Below are 12,239 nucleotides of genomic sequence, written 5' to 3'. Positions count from 1 at the left end.
TTAACATATCAAACCTTTACAGCCTTTGAGATATATGTAATTTCTGATAAATGTAGTGCCAAACACTTTATGTGGGTTTATAATAATTGTTACTGTGATAAATTGCGACTGCTGTGTATTACAGTTCATTCACATAAAATTCCCATTGTAGTCACTTTGGCTGTGCCCATTACCTCTGACCACTGCTGCTACCTCCTGACCATACAACCACGGTTTCTGCCAATTGTCTCAGCAGCTGGATGGTCTCTCTATTCTCCTGTTGCGCTGGGACCATCTGTGTGTGGACCATGGTGTGATGGAGAGTTTCCCACTCGTCCAAATACGGGGCTGATGAAATCTGAGCTTTTAAAGGCCAACATTCATGGAGAACTCCTGTTGTTTACATGGCCGGCATCTGCCAACTCTAAAGTGACATTTCAAAATAACAAAAGCATTCTTCCTCTGCATCAGCAAATGTAATAAAAAAAAAAGTTGCCTGTTTTGTTATGAAGTGTGAGTGAAGAGTAACTGCTGGCTGGGTTAAGCCCTTCAGGAATGAGGTCATGGGAGGATACTGAGCTCATGTGGGGCATTAAACAAGCTAGGAGCCCCTCCTTTGGCCGACTCCAGCTGCACCATCCCCATGCTCCCACCTGAATAGCCTGCAACTGTGACTGAGAAGGGTCAGCTTGGACACTGGGAACAAAGCCAGCCCTGGATCAGCCCTTATACAGCACAGCCAGGAAGGATAATGTAAGATTTGGGATGATCAAGGTTAATGTGAGCTGAGTATTAGGGTAATCATCAAACCCAGAAATGTGGGTCTTGTCTCAGAAACTAGCTGGCCAAGTTACCTTTCAATTTTTGGTGTTTCAGTTCTTCTGCTATAAAATGTAAATGTGAGTTGAATTGTGAGTAGTCTATGTATGCCTGGTGTGGAACACAGGTTTACATGCACCTCTATAATAAACTGACTGAAGAAGAATTTCCTAATGTGTGTTCCAGAGAAGACCTGACCTGTGCAATGTCCCCTGGAAAAGGACAGCAGAGTTAAGTCAGCTGGAGACACATTGCATACTGAGTCCCCTGCATAGATAAAGTAACAATGCACATTAGCATATTCAAGATTCTGAGAAGTCTTGGTGGCAGATACCACTATTTGCCAGCCCAAAACCCCTTCTTTTCTCCTTCTATCCCAACAGAGACCCAATAAATGGAAGGGATGCCAGGCAACCAGCTTAAACATATACTGCCAGCCTCCTTTGCAGCTCAGGATGGAAACCTGACATAGCTCTGGCCAAGGAGATATATAGAGAGATCACTTGTGAGAGGACTCAGATGATTAATATCATTTTTGTCCTTTACTCTTTCATTTCTTTCTTGCTGAAATGAAAATATGATGGCTGGTGCTTCAGTAGCTATCTTGTAAACTTGAGGACAAAGGTCAGCAGAAGGGAAAGCTACAAAAAACTTGGATCCTTAGTGATACTATGAAACTTCATATCAATTTAGACTAGCCACCTGCAGATTGGTGTTACATGAGAAAAAAATAAATCGCTACTTTGGTTTAAGCCTCTGTGCTCTTGGATTTCTTGACACGGGCAGCCAAATACAACTCCCAACTGATTCATCATTTTGAAACCAGCACCCACAAACTTTTGGAATGTGCATTGACAAATGCTTCATGTGCATGTCTATTGATCCTTAAACAACCTCATGGCACTCTTTTGTTTGCCTGGAGGACTGCACTCTTGATACTGTTTAAAAAATCAGTCTATCTCTTATAACTACAGGTTTTTACTGAATACAGGCCCCAGCAGAAGTCACAGCATACACACTTCCTTCTGTAATTCCACCAATGTTTGGTTTCTTATATAGTATGGCAATGATGGCTGAAACCTCTCAGAACCCAAAGTTCAAGGGGGAATAGGACGTATCATCTTATTAAATTAATTGTTAAATATATAATACAAAGGGAATTCAGCATCTAAGATTATAGCACTTACACCAATTATGTGAAAACAATAACAGCATTTCTTACTCCAAAGGATATAAAAATGGGATACTGAGAATAAAGACAAGTTGCTGACGTTGGAAATCCTCAAAGGAGGAGCACCTAGAGTTTACTAATCTGCCCTAGGATACAATTGGTTCAACAGAAGAAAATCTAGTCTTGAATTTGAGATCTCCTTTGGGGAAGTTCAGCCATTCAAATCAAATTTTTGCCGGATCCTAACCATAACTAGCAGTGAGTTCTGGAAAAAAATGCTAGTCTGTGAATATGTGAAATATGGTAGAAGCTTTTAATAATTTGATCTGGGAGGGACGCCTGGGTAGCACAGTTGGTTGAGCGTCCAACTCTTGGTTTCGGCTCGGGTTGTGGTCTCAGGGTCGTGAGACTGAGCCCCACATTGGGCTCTGCACTCAGTGGTGAGTCTACTTGAGATTCTCTCTCCCTCATCCTCTGCCCCTCCTACTCATGCACTCTTTCTATCTCTAAAATGAATGAGCTGAATCTTTAAAAATAAGAATAGTAATAATAATTCTGATCTGGGGAGACGGGCTTAGTAATGAAGATGTGTGTAAATGTTCCTCCTTTCCCTCCCCCACATTAACCTTGATTATTCCAAGGTTGGGATGGGGTGTGATAGGCCACACCTCAGGAGCTGGGCAGAGATTTACCTAAAGTCGAAGACAGCTCTGAGTGTCAGTTCAGCAATGTGGGTCTGCAGACAGCAGACAGAGCTTAGGGGCAAGACTCACATCCACATTTTTGTAGCTGGGACCAGAGGGGTCCAAATGTGTGGGCATGCACTCACAGGGGTGGACGGTTAGTGCACTATCCCATAGCAGCAGAATGCAAGTCTGGCTCTGGGAGGCACAGCTGGATGCTACATCCAAGAGAAAAGCTCTGGTCAATGGACGAGGAAATAGACGGTGTGTGCCCAGCCCACAAAACTCAGCCTCCTGCAATCCTATCCCTTTCCCCCATGTGCTAACAGAGAGGACTCTTAGGGACTAAGAGCCAGTAGACCACTGAGAAAAGAAGCCTGAGTCCTTCTGATGTATGGAAGATTGCCCACCAGCCAGAAACACAGCACACTGTACTTGGAGTGACAAAAAACAAAAGTGAACAAAATTTATTTCTTACTCCTTCAAACCCCAGGAAATTCTCTGGGACACTTGCTCTTGTCCAATCCAGGATGCTTCTGTTCTGTCACAGCGGCAAGAGAAGAGAGTGTGTGGAGAACAATTCTCAGCTTCAGCTCCAAAGTAACACTGGTCACATCCCTCCTGACACATTGGCCAAAGCTAGTAGCATGGTCGAAACTAACTCCAAGGGGCCGGGAAATCGAGCACTCCCATGGACTATTTGGAAAGTCTTACTGTCTCTGCTGCATGAGTAGGAATGGAGAACTCAGAGCCTAGGGGTGGGAAGGAACATGGCAGGCTGGGGAGAAGGAACAATATGAAGAACGCTTGAGTGTTGAGGATTAGGGGCCAGGGCACAGGGAAGAGCAGCTGGGGCAGCTGGGGTCCAAGTGGAGCAGATCTATGGGAATGACTCTTTTACTCTTAAAGCCCTCAAGCCAAGGAGATTCGGGGTACATGATATAGATTTGCACTTTTAAAGAAGCTTCCCCAGCCATGACCAGTTAGGATGCTGTTGTTTGGCATAACTGGACTTAGGGTGATGGCCCCAGGGATGGAGAGAACTTGGTGACAGAATGTGGGGAAGGGGGGGTCACACCTGTCTAGGTGGAGGGTCAGGAGGATCGATTTGAGAGTGACACCCTTTATAGAGATGGGGAGCACCAGACCAGGGTGGGATGCCAATGTCAAGTTCTGAGTAACAAAGTCGCTTCCTAGTTCTGGAGAATGGCTTATGCAAACAGTACCCTAGTGTCCTGGGGAGAGTAACCAGTTCTGCAGAACAGCATTTCTCAGACGTCTGTGCCATTCAAGGCATACTGGAAGGCACCAGGCTGCACGGCCTTTGCACTGTAAGTAGAAAGAGCCGAGCTGCTTCTCCCTCCTCCTCCCCCACAGCCAGGAGCGGCTTCCCTGCACACCCCTCTTTGCGCTGAAACACTTAACATGCTGCACGCAAATGCATCCTGCCATCCTAGTCAGTCCAGCCTAAATCAGCACTTCTACATTTTTATCTCATGTCAGTGCTTGTTAGAACGAATAATCATCAAAATTTCTGGTCAAACATTCCGATGAGTGGATTTTCAGGAGAACTTTCAACTTAGAAGGTAGTGACTAGCACACAGCCAGCAACCTTGCTGATAAATGCGCACAGTTCCTAAAGAACCATGTAGCTCTGATTCTATAGTCAGGTTACAATGTCTCCGGCCTGTGAACTAATGATAATCACACAATCGTGCTGGGGAAAATGGAGTAATCAATCACCCTGCCGGTGTGGGAGCAAATAGGGAGAGGGAGATTTGGATATTTGGTGGTTATTAAGAGCTGTTAAATTTGATGGTGAGTGCTGTGAATTGTGCAAGACTGTTGAATCACAGATCTGTACCTCTGAAACAAATAATGCAATATATGTTAAGAAAAAAAAAAAAGAAGATAGGAGGGGAAGAATGAAGGGGGGGGAAATCGGAGGGGGAGATGAACCATGAGAGACAATGGACTCTGAAAAACAAACTGAGGGTTCTAGAGGAGAGGGGGGTGGGAGGATGGGTTAGCCTGGTGATGGGTATTAAAGAGGGCACGTTCTGCATGGAGCACTGGGTGTTATATGCAAAAAATGAATCATTGAACACTACATCAAAAACTAATGATGTAATGTATGGTGATTAACATAACATAATAAAAAAAGAAAAACTAATGATGTATGGTGATTAATATAATAAAAAAAATTTTTTAATAAATAAATAAATAAATAAGAGCTGTTAAATTTGTGTTTTATAATCTGGGGACATGTTTTACAAATAGGTCATTTATATGTTATTTGCCTGAACAACACAGGTAGACACCCAGTTTTACTATTAAGTGGGTCAAAAGGACACACTGAGAGGCTGTGATGAAAATATGGACCCTACAGACAGAGAACCACCCCACCTCGCCCACTACCTCATCCTCAGTATTAGCACAGAGTAGATCCTCAACACAGGCATTAAAGGAGTGAATGTATTAGGAATTAAATACCTGCCAGATGGAATTTGAATTTCAAACCAGGGAAGGACTTGATTTGTTACAAATGAATCATTAACACTTGTTGGTTCCTTCTGACTTTGATTAACCCAAATGATAACAACCACAATATTCATAATTCCATTTAATGACTGCTTACCATCTGCCAGGAAATCCTGCCGTGATTGCCAAACGTTACCTGGTGTAATCCCCACACAACCCTGTGAGGCTTAGATATTATTAATATTCCCATTTTACAAGGGGAAAATCGGCAGCCTATTTTAAATGAGCAGTGTTTTTAAAACATTTGGACTAAGTCCAGATTTCTGCTTTTTCTTTAAAAATTTGATGGTGCGGTAACAGGGTCTGCATTGCCCCGCGGCAAGAGTCGATGCGGCCATGCGTCCCGAGGTGCGCTCTGCACGCCCCCTGCCTGTTCTGGCCTTTAAAGCACTTGCATGTCCCGGCTCAGCTTAGAGAGGTCATGGAGTCAGAGAAGCAGTGGCGGGGGAGGCTCATCAGAACCTGCGTTCCGGCTCCCCAAAGTGTTGTAGAGGACAGCGTGCACCGGGCTCCACCCCTCTCCTTGTCATGCCCGCATGGCATCATTTCTCCCTGCTCCCCAGGACCCTGAGAGGAGGCATGCCAGCTAGCGTCTCTCCCGCCTTCCCTCCTCTGGCAGCAGCTCTCCCACCTCGGCCCCTGCAGTCCAGCCACACATGCTGGTGATCCAGGTGCCTGAGTCCGGCTGACTGTTGGACTAGCTCAGACGAGGTGAGACACACAGAGGCACTGTTCACGCGACCTGTGAACTTGGGGCTGAGCAGAAAACCCTTAGAACGAAAAGGGATTAAGAATGCAGATACATTAAGGGTGCCTGGGTAGCTCAGTCGTTAAGAGTCTGCCTTTAGCTCAGGTCATGATCCCAGGGTCCTGGGATCGAGCCCCGCATCGAGCCCCGCATTGAGCACCGTATTGAGCCCCTCATCGAGCCCCGCATCAAGCACCTTATTGGGCTCCCTGCGGGTGGGGGGCGGGGAGGAGGTAGTCTGCCTCTCCCTCTCCCACTCCCCCTGCTTGTGTTCCCTCTCTCACTGCCTCTGTCAAATAAGTAAATAAAATCTTAAAAAAAAAATGCAGATACATTAAAGAAACAAAATTCACCTGGTAGAGCTAAAAACCCTAACCCAAAACTCAATTTTTCTTTTTTTTTCTTTTTCTTCATTTTATTTGGTTTATTTTTACTGTTATGTTCAATTAGCACATCATTAGTTTTTGACTTAGTGCTCAATGATTCATTAGTTGCGTATAACACCCAGTGCTCATCCCAACACGAGCCGTCCTTAATACCAATCACCCAGTTACCTCATCCCCCCACCCACCTCCCTTTCTGCAACCCTCAGTTTGTTTCCCCGAGTCCAGAGTCTCTCATGGTTTCTCTCCCTCTCTGATTTCTTCCCATTCAATTTTCTTTCCCTTCCCCTGTGGTCCTCCATGCTATCCCTTATGTTCCACATATGAGTGAAACAATATGATAATTGTCTTTCTCTGCTTGACTTACTTCACTTAGTATAATCTCCTCCAGTTCCATCCATGTCGATGCAAATAGTGGGTATTCATCCTTTTTGATGGCTGAGTAATATTCTATTGTATATATGAACCACATCTTCTTTATCCATTCATCTGTTGAAGGACATCTCGGCTCCTTCCACAGTTTGGCTATTGTGGACATTTTTGCTATGAACATTGGGGTGCATGTACCCCTTTTTTTCACTATGTCTGTATCTTTGGGGTAAATACCTAGTAGTGAAATTGCTGGGTGGTAGAGTAGCTCTATTTTTAACTTCCTGAGAAACCTCCATCCTGTTTTCCAGAGTGGCTGCACCAGCTTGCATTCCCACCAACAGTGTAAGAGGGTTCCCCTTTCTTCACAGCCCTGCCAACATTTGTTGTTTCCTGCCTTGTTAATTTTTGCCAATCTAACTGGCGTAAGGTGGTATCTCGTTGTGGTTTTGATTTGTATTTCCTCGATGGCTAGTGATGTTGAACATTTTTTCATGTGTTTCAAAACTCAATTTTTCTAAGACCACCTTCAAGTGTGAGTTATCAGCTCAAACCTACCAGAGTGGCCCATGATGGAGCGGGCAAGGGGCCGGGGCATACCTGCTGTAGGATCTAGTTCATTTCATGGTCTCCAAGAATCCTGGCTTTCACACTTTGTTACAGAATTTAGTGTTATGAAGTTAACAAATGGGTGCCTGGATTTTAAAATAATATATCTTTTTAAAAACTTGGAGAATGGCTCAGTTGCCTAATTACTCAGAGAAACCCCAGTGGCTCACTCCTTCCTACCTCTTACCCCTGGTGATAGCTAATGTTTGTGAGGAGTAGCAGAAAAGAAAGCTCCAAAACCAGGGTCTTGGAGAACAACACAAGTCTTAATTTCACAATTCATAGTTCAAAGGAGAAAAAAAAAAAAAGGCTTATGAATGGACAAGACTTGATTAATATGTGTGAATATACACTATGCAACCACACTAATGATATAATTTGAAGTGTTCAGAAAGGCCCATGTGCTCATAATATCTCACCATCTAGCCACCTAGAGGGTGGAGTGCTTACCCCAGACCTGAGTTAGAAGATATGCCTCTAACCGGGTCCTGGCATTATGGGAGAAATAGCAAATTAAGTAGCTAATGTATTCACAGGGACCCACTCCTTTGGTTAGTCTATTCTGCCTCCTGGCTCCTACCAGAGATCAGAGCCTGGAAGAAAGAAAAGCAAGGAGTTTGGAAAGGTTGTGGGAACACTCAGGCCCCCAGGACCCACTCTGGGTGCAGGGCTATGGTGAGCCTTTACCCCAGATGGGATAGAGTGGGCAGACAGCTGGGAGAGCTCCGAGGGAGGGTGGAGCAGAGTCAGCAAAGACAGCTCTCTCCTTGGCTTGGGAAAGATGACCATGACTATGTGCCACAGATAACCAAGAACAATGCCATGCTCCTGCCATGCATTGAAAAGGAGCCAGATGAGCATCCCTAGAACACACACTCGAGAGCTCCTGTATCGCAGGCCCACTGGCTGTCATAGCACATTTTCCTGCCCACAACCTCACACTCCACCAGAGATGCAGGGACTCAATCAGGAGAAAGGGGACGGGACAAAGAGAAGGACATCTTCATTGCATAACCAGGAAGATGTCCTCCCAGCCCTTAGGGTGAAATTAGGCCAAGTGGAGGATCCTATCCAAAAAAGGAAAGAAAAGAAAAAAGAAAAAGAAAGAAAGAAATCTTTGTGTAGGGGTTACTTATCAACATGCATTTGTTTGAGAATTCTCTTTTCTGATCAAACTGTGGGAATAGGTTTTCCTAGAGTATCCTGGTTTGGATGAGAGATATCTTCTATGAGAAATCCAATCCCCTGCATCTTATGTGATATATTAGCTATAATAGTTATTTGGCATTAATCTTGAAGATATTTCCATGACTAATAGTCTGCATCAATACTGTGTTTGCTCCCTGAACACTGCACATCAGATACTTTGTATGTGGTTCTGGAAGAAGCAACAAGAGCGGAAAGAGAACTAGAATCATAACATAAGAGGTAAAATTAAAAGAACTCAGATGTTTTACCGGGGCGGGGGGGGGCGGGGGCAGTATGGAAAGACTCAGCATGTGAATAATTACTGCCTTCAAATATTTGAAGATCTGTCCATGGAAGAGAAATGATCATTAGTCTCTGTATCCCAGGACGGCAGAGCTAAACACCTAGGTAGAAGTTACAAAGAGGAAAATTTTGACAATATTAGGAAGAACTCTTTTATTAAGTAGGGATGACCCAGAGGGAACAAGCTACCTTCCTCATAAGACGTTCTAATTCCACTGATGTTCTCCAGCAGGAGCTGAACATCTGTCCATCCCAACTTCGGAGAAAGGATTCATATATTGGAGAAAGGTTAGGGAGGTAATTTCTAAGTAGCTCTGATTCTACATCTTAATTTTCTTTAAGTCATTCTTTTAAGACAATGCTTTTTATGTAAAACTATCCAACACACAGAATATGGTAAATATAGATAATAGGTGCCTTTTAGCTGCAATGATATTGAGGATGCCATTGACAAAAAGCCAACTGTATCCCAAGAATGAATATCATGTCTTCAACGAATATCCTCTTCTTTGAATACGTTGAGCTGGGTGCGAGCCAGCAAGCACAACAGAAATCGAATGATTCAGGAGAGGAGAAAAACAGGTAATACCAGAAAACTCTGGTGGGTTTTTGTGTTTGCTTGTTTGTTTTTGAGGCTGCTAATTCACTGCCATCTTTGATATAGAAAAGGTCAGAAGTCAGAAAACACCCCAAAAAAATGATCTCCACTCCCAAATGTGAACAGAACTTCTGTATAGAAGCAGTTTTCAGAATATAAGCTCTCTGGGATCCCACAAGTGGCTGTACCATCTCAGGAAGCAGGTACTTTGCTAATTTCCAGAGTTATCTACAAGAACTCAGACACATCCAGGCATGGCCTATGATAGTGATACATTTTGGAAAGCCCTTTTAAACTTTTTGAGAATCTTGGAAATGTTGAATCATTTTATTCAAGCTTGTGTACTTTAAGCAATGATATATCCAGGAATCGCTTATCCAGGAATAGTTTAAAGCTAGATACGTGCCCAGAACTGTCATGGCTTCTCTGAAGACTCCCAGGCTGAGTGCTCTCACCAACCCAGACCCACCTAGAACTAGAAGATTTTGAATACCAAACACTGTGAAAGCTATCTTCAATCCTTGAGCAAGTTCATCTCAGTGGAGCACCGTTATCTTACTTATTTTGCTTATTGATCTACTCGTCAAATATTTGGAGCACACCTAGTAGGTAAGTCTGCAAGACTCAGTCTCTGTCCTAAGGAAATGTATAATCTATTAGGGAAAATAGAAAATCTGCCCAAATATCACAGGACAAGCCACCACATGGTAACTGTCCCAGGAATGTCGCCAAGAACAAGAGGCGTGAGGGGCACAGGAAGTCGTTCTACCCAAGAAAATCACAAGTCCTGGGACAAGAGGTGGCATGGGAGGGTCTTGAAAGACAACCATCAAGGAATTCAAGAGGCAGACAAGGGAGAGAGGGCACCCCAGCGGAGAGAGAGGGAGATGTGGAGATGAGAAAGCACATTCAGAACCAGGAAGTGTGGTAGGTTTATAAGGAAGCAGAGGAAGATAAAGCTTGAATGTCAGGCTAAGGAGTTGATGATAAAAATAAAGGCCAACATTTGTTGAGACTTATTATGCAAAAGACATTGTTGTATTGCATGAATCAACTCATTTAATCCTCACAAGAACCCGTAGTAGTACCCATTATTGTAAAATACTACACAGTTCTGTACTGCGTACCAGGACACTAAAATTCCGAAGAATCCAATAACTTGGGCTTCCTGAGAAATGGTGCTTGTGTTTCTGGTGGACAGCGAAGGCCAGTGAAGACCAGGTCTGACCAGGGGGCTCACTTAATATAGATAAGTGAGACGTGTATATATATACACACACACTACATTTGAATATACACACACCATATGTACATACAAATACACATACACACACATACACTATGTATATATGAGCACACATACATAGACACACCATGTGCATATACACGCATAAACATTCTTAACTATTTTTAAGTATATATCTTAAATTATATTTAGACATATATTAGGAATACATATGTGTCTATGCCTATTTAAACACACACATGTACAGATGTGAGCCTGGGAAGCTGATGTAAAACACGCTCAGCCCCTTCCCTCATCAGCAGGGTCCTGACAGACCGTATGGACACTGGTCAGGCCAACACCAGCCCCTGAACGCCTACTGGGCATGCAATCCCGTGTGGCTAGTCAGTGACCCTTCTAGGGTCACACCACATTTCAGGTCCTAGAACCACTGACTAAGCCCCTCCCACCTGTCACCTGTAGACACTTGCACAATGAAGTAGACATAGAAGCGCGGTCAGCTGCCCTCAGGGAGGAACAGCAAATCTAAGGAGAAGACAGACATGAAGATGTGGGGAAGCAGAACAAAGTGTGAGGCTCTGGGGCAGGGATGGGAAAGAAGCCCACCAACCATCCTCCAGCAGGTGCTTCTGCAAAGCCTGTGGCCCCCATGCCCCCTGATGGGGCTGGTGGGCAGAGGAAGGGCCCCGTCTATGCTGGACCAGCAGGAGGGCAGACCCTGAGGCCCAGCGTGCCCCAGATCTCCACCACATCCCATACCTCCCCTCCCCTCGTGGGTGCTCTGATAGGTTCCTCATGATGCCTCTTATTTTCCAGGAACCCTTGGCTGCATGTCCCATCCCCATTCAACCACAGACGCTGGCTCAGTATTGCATCCTTGTGTACCTTGTGTATAAACGAGTTCTAATTTCTGCCTTGTCTCCCCAGGTTATCCTTGGTGTTTCCCTCCCCATCTGAGTAGAATGCCCACCCTGAAAGGGCAAAGCCCAGGTGGGCTACTGAGGCCCTACTCCCTGTAGAAATAAGTCCCTGGGGCCAACGTCACATAAAAACAGGTTTCCCACAATTGGTCACTTTTTTTTTATTATGTTACATTAATCATCGTACATTACATCATTAGTTTTTGATGTAGTGTTCCATGATTCATTGTTTGCATGTGCTCCATGCAGAACGTGCCCTCCTAATACCCATCACCAGGCTAACCCATCCTCCCACCCCCCTCTCCTCTAGAACCCTCAGTTTGTTTTTCAGAGTCCATAGTGTCTCATGGTTCATCTCCCCCTCCGATGTCCCCCCCTTCATTCTTCCCCTCCTGCTATCTTCTTCTTCTTCTTTTTTTTAAACCTATACTGTATTATTTGCTTCAGAGGTACAGATCTGTGACTCAACAGTCTTGTGCAATTCACAGCACTCACCATAGCACATACCCTCCCCAATGTCTATCACCCAGCCACCCCATTACTCCCACCCCAACCCTCACTCCAGCAACCCTCAGTTTGTTTCCTGAGATTAAGAATTCCTCATATCAGTGAGGTCATATGATACATGTCTTTCTCTGATTGACTTATTTCACTCAGCATAATACCCTCCAGTTCCATCCAC

Source organism: Leptonychotes weddellii, chromosome 13 (genome assembly GCF_054177405.1).
Source record: "Leptonychotes weddellii isolate Sample4059 chromosome 13, ASM5417740v2, whole genome shotgun sequence".
NCBI classification, from domain to species: Eukaryota; Metazoa; Chordata; class Mammalia; order Carnivora; family Phocidae; genus Leptonychotes; species Leptonychotes weddellii.
Note: the sequence above shows the minus strand (reverse complement) of the source record.